Here is a 5,506-nt window from a genome sequence, read left to right as displayed (position 1 = left end):
CTTTCTTTTTAACATGCCCAAAATGGCTATCTCTACCTTTTTGTTTCTATTGTAGTCTACCTTAGTTACCTTCTCTGATCTATTGATGTTCACTAAAATGTTATAGCCTAAAAATAAATCTTGTTTTAGTAGTCAATTTATACTCTTCCCAATATTCAAATGTTTTTGTCTTCACTTTTGATCTCTATAGCATTTGTCTTTATTATATCTCAAAATAACCATTTTTATTGAACTTTTAAAACTGTTATTCTTATAGTTGTGATATCATATTATTGAATTGCCAAATTTCATAAGGAAGGCAGCTTTATGTATCTTGTGATGTATTGGCATAATGCTTGCAGATTAATTATGAAGAAACAAAAAAATAGGCTGAGAAACAAAACTGGGAGTTTAGGGGCAACAAAAAATGAGGAAATGTAGATTCCTTCCTCCACCTTGAAGCTCAGGTGTGCTCCTCTTCTCCTTTACTCACACATCAGAACTCCAAGTTCTCTGGCCTTTTGACTCTGAGACCGACAAAAGACACCCCAGGTCTTGGACATTTGGCTTTGGACTGAAAACTACACCACTGGCTTTTCTAGTTCTCCAGCCTTTCCACTTGGACTGAATCATGCTATTGACCTGTCATGCTCTCCAGCTTGTAGATAGCCTGATCTGGGACATCTCAGACTCAATAACCAAATGATCAATCACTTGTCTTATATCTATGTCTATATATTTATCTATATCCTATTGGTTTTGTATTTCTGGAGAATCTTAATATAATCATGCATACCTAGTTTTTAAGTATTGCTTTCTAACTTATATTCTTCTCTTTTTAACATGTGTTCTCTTACACATCTCTGTCATTTTGCCCTGATACTCTCTTTTTTGACATCTTTTTACTCCCTTATTACCTATGGAAAATATACATCCTATAAAAAATACTGTAGCACTTCAGTAGAATTAAATTTATGAAATGTTATTAATCATCAAATAATTGCCTTTACTTTTGATCGTTATAATTTTTCTTTATCATGTCTTAAAATGTGCTTTTCTTGCTGAGGCCTGGAGGTTTATTGAAAGGAACAATTAATGCTTAATTTTTTAATATATTTTGACCAATTTGCATGATTATATGTGGTAATCTGAGCAATTTATGTGAAAACAACAACATGCAATATAACAACCATTGGTGAATTCCTACCATCATGTCTACGGAAACTCTGTATTGTCTCTAATTTTTTTTAGTTATTATTTTCTTATTCTTTTTAATGGTTTGGCTCATCTTCCAGTCTTACATCTGGAAATCTAAGCAACTCTGTTGAAGATAATAATATGTAAAGTAACAGCCACTGTTATTCCCTATCATTTGGTTTGAAACAGTATCATTTTTAAGGTTCTTGTTTTTCTTTGTTTGTATTTTGCTATTCTTTTTTTACTATTCTCTTTTAAAAAATAAAATATTCTCTTCAAACAGTTATTCTTTCATTTGTGGTGTTTTCTTAGTGAACTGCCAAATCTTTTAAGGAAGGAATTAGGTTTCTTTCATCCTGTGAAGTCTGAGTACAAAGCTTGTACAGAGCAGCAGTCACACTCTGAGAAAGGAAGCACAAAAAGGAAAGGATTTTAGAGTTATGGTGCCATCAAAGTCTTCCAAATACTTTAAGATGTCAGCAAACATATCCTCTATTCTTTTGTAATAACCTAGACACTTTTGTTCCATTATATTTCATAATTTTATGCAACAGAAAGTCAACAAGTATAATCTATTCACATTATCATTTGCCCCTTTATGCAATCTGAACCAATATACTTGGTTTTTCTCCTGTAATAAACGCTTCCTTTTCTTTTTATGAATGGATATTTAGGCATTTGACATACTTTGTCAAACCATGTCCAAACATCTCCATTTCTGTTCTTTACCTATAAGATTTCACAACTGTTTTCAATGGCAAACTTATCTCTTAACACCTTAAATTTATTCACTAGTATAGGTAGCATACATGTGATTCTTAGAATATAGAGCTGAAGGGCACTCTTCTTTCACTCTTCTTTTACTGGAAAATCAACTAATTGTCATACCTTATGTTGACAGTATATACTGAAGAACTGCAGAATTTTAATCAAAATCCACTTTCAGTTTGTTAAATAATTTCTTGGGAGAACCACAGAGGTACAGTGACCTCATGATCAAATCATGAATCTCTTCAGAATTAACTTTTATAAAGACAGGCTTGACTAAGTTGATCCAAGTAATGCAGTGGCAGCAGGTTGGGTAAAGGCAGAGTTTTACTTTTAGTCTCCCCAAATGCTGTCTCACTTGATTTGGGAGGGTTTGGGAATACCCAAGAATTATCTTCCAGGGAATTTCTGCGATAAGAGTTGTATTCCTGAAAGCTGATACCATCATTAGGAATCAGTCTTTCATTATCAGTCCATGACTGGAGAAGGGCTTTATCTGAAACCTTTATATCTCCCAATAAAGAGGAAGATATAATATGACAAAGAGGTTTGCCATTTGGTGAGGGTGGCCCATGTCTTTTGTATGTTGCAGTGAAATTCATCAAGTACAATTTCCTTCTGTCTTTCCCAAGGTCTTCAGTGCATCCAGCTGAGGTGCCAGCTTTTCTGATTATGGTTGTGGCTTTCAGTTTTCTTAGTAGTTCAGCTTGTACTTCAGTCAAAAGATGTAAATTAGACATTTCCCTCTTCAGTTCCCAGTACACATGCTGCATAGTATCACTTGAAATGCTTAGTTTTGGAGAGCGCTACTCTTCAGATTGTCTGCCTGAGATGAGTCAATTTGTTTGGCTTTTTGTAGCTCTATTTTGAAATCATTATATTCTTTTTTCATCAGTTCCAGCTCTTGTTCCAAACCATGGATCTTCAGGTCCCAGCTCAACTTTTCTACCTCCCAGTTTGATGAAGGTGGATTTAAATTCCTCATCACCTGCTGAGTTTCCACCTCTGTTCTCAGCTGGAGGCATTCTACTTCTTTAGATTGTAGCCGCTCATTCAGTACTTTCAAAGATTCAGAGTTGTCTTTATTCATTTTATCCAATTTGCTTTTCAAATTATCTCTATCAATATAAACCTCTCGATATGCATGATAGGCCTTATTTACTTGTTCTTGTCCCACAGAACTTGTTTCTTCATCTAATCGATCTCCTACAAGCTTTTCTTCCAGAAACTTTATTCTTTTCTTTAGGAACAAGTTCTCTTTCTTGGAATTATTAAGTTGCTTTTTGATGTCTTCATAAGCAGTAACAAGGGCAAAATGTGAAGCAACAGACTCATCTCCTGAATATATTGAAATTGGAGTCACTGTATCTCTTCTATGAGCTTTTTCATGATTCAGAATGCAGATATCATCCTTTACTAGTGCATCCACTACAGCCTGAACCCCGGCACCGCAGGGCTGTCCCCAGGGCCGCAAGTTTCCATTCCCCAATTGTTTGGAGACAGACTGAAAACAAACCGGGTGGGCCAGGGGTCACCACTGGCTTCCGGTTTCCTCGAAGCCACCGGGGCTTGCCGGGAAGAGGTAAAGGCTCCCGGTTCGCCGCGGAGGGAGTTCCATCTCTTCTGCCTCCGCCTCTGAGGCAGTGCAGCCTGACCCTCCTTCCTCCTCCCCTGAGCCCCCGTTCAGTAAGGAGAGGCAAGCCGAGGCCCTTTTCCCAGAAACACGCCCACGAGAAGCTAGCCTGTGGACCGCAGCAGGACCCGCGAGTGGCCAGAGGTGGCATCAAGCAGGGTCATGGGAGGGTGGCTCTATACCTCTGGACCGCTGAGGGGTAGCCGCCCTCTTTGGGCAGCTGCCAGGAAACCTATCATCTAAAGGGCACTATCTTCCATCCAGCACCTGAATGCTGTCTTCATGTCTTTGTTCCTTAGACTGAATATGGTTCAGTTCAACTTGGAAGACATAACCAAATAGAGCACAGAGGTGACCGTATCTTTTTCATTCATCGTCTTGGAATTAGCTCTCATGTAGGTAAATACTCAAGAATCACAGCAGAGCATTGTGTAACACACTAACACTTGTAATAATAATGCTCATACTAAATAAAATCTTACTTCATGTGACCATGGGTCCTAGAACTTGCATTTAATATTTATTAATTCACTTAATCTTCAGAAAAGTCTCAAGAGGTAGACAATATAGCAACTGTATTCGATAGATACAGGTTCCATGGATTCTGAAGCCCAGTAAGGATTGAAATAACTGTCAAGGCCACAGAGCTTGTAAATTATTAAATCTTCATTCAGTCTCAGCAGTATGGCTCCAGACCTCAGGCATAATATTATTCTTATGAATAGAAGTGTAGAGTCTATTTCTAGAATCTGTATACACTATAGTACTGGGCATGGTCTAAATCTACAGAAATCATAACTGAGTTATCCATAAACAGGAGGAACATTTGCTAGGTAAGGGTGAAACTAGTGGTATAAATCAAAGAGAAACACACTTCCCTATCTGTAGCTTGCATGCAGGGGGAGATTAGGCTAAGCAGCATCAATGAAAATATCTGCAGCATGAAGAGTGGATATCTGACCTGCAATCTGTATTTTGCCCCATTATTCCTTCTCTACACTCTGTTCCTAAGGGATCTCAATTAAGTCCATTGTTTCAACAATCACTTGTCTGAAGAATGTCTCAGGGAACTTCTGAGAAGATGGCAGAACTGTGAGCAGCAGAAAAACAACCTCTCTGATATTTGGAATACTGACACTGGAGTATAGCATTGTGAAGATGGGAAGGAGAATGTAAACGGCTCAGAAGAGAGAAACAACATGGAGATCAGAGAAAGAGACCACAACACACAAAAGGCAGGGGGAAAGTGATGCTTTCTCCCTGAGCCCTAGCTGATGGTGTGGGAGGGGCAGCTCAAACTTGCAGTGGCACACTGACTAGTGGTGACCCCAGAGGCTTTCACTGAGAAATACACCAGTGAAGTAGAGCAGTAGATTCTGTGAACAGCAGTGGCTGATGAGTTATTTGGGTTCAGGTGCCCCACAGGAGAAGGCAATTGGCCGGAAGCCATTTTGGAAAGACACCAATGGAAGTCAGAACTCAGAGTAGCTGCAGGTTGGCTCCATCTAGTGCCTCCAAGTGTCAGGGTGAGGCACAACCAAAGTTAAGCCCACACACAGTCAGGGAGCACAAGTCAAACCAGAAGTCATGTGAAGTGAAAAATTCAGGCCTCAGCCACACAGCCACACACTAGAAGTAGCCCAAACTTCAGTGCAACCAAAGACCCAGGTTTGCTGGAATTATCCAACCTGCCATAATTCTACTGCCATCTTGCTGAGATCAATTAACACATACCTGGGTTCTGGCTATCCCATCTATCAACTAGGACAACAAAAACCTGCCCTGAAGTTAATTTTTTTCTGCTTTTCTTCCATTCTTTGCTTTTTTATTATTTTGATTTTTCTATGTTTTGATTGTTCTTACTTTTATATGAATGAGAACACTGTTTGTAGTGTTTTGTTCTGTTCCTGTTTCTTCCTTCTTTCCCTC

The 5,506-nt window shown here is 38.7% G+C and overlaps 1 pseudogene; it reads right to left on the bottom strand.

Moving 5' to 3' along the window:
* Positions 1 to 2,195: 2,195 nt before the first annotated feature.
* LOC102012421 lies at positions 2,196 to 5,027 on the bottom strand (annotated as a pseudogene).
* Between the last annotated feature and the right edge of the window lie 479 nt (positions 5,028 to 5,506).

This window comes from Chinchilla lanigera, unplaced genomic scaffold (assembly GCF_000276665.1).
Source record: "Chinchilla lanigera isolate Chin_1 unplaced genomic scaffold, ChiLan1.0 scaffold00013, whole genome shotgun sequence".
In the NCBI taxonomy this organism is placed as follows: domain Eukaryota; kingdom Metazoa; phylum Chordata; class Mammalia; order Rodentia; family Chinchillidae; genus Chinchilla; species Chinchilla lanigera.
The sequence above is the reverse complement of the archived record's forward strand: the minus strand, read 5'-3'. Positions and strand labels throughout refer to the sequence as shown.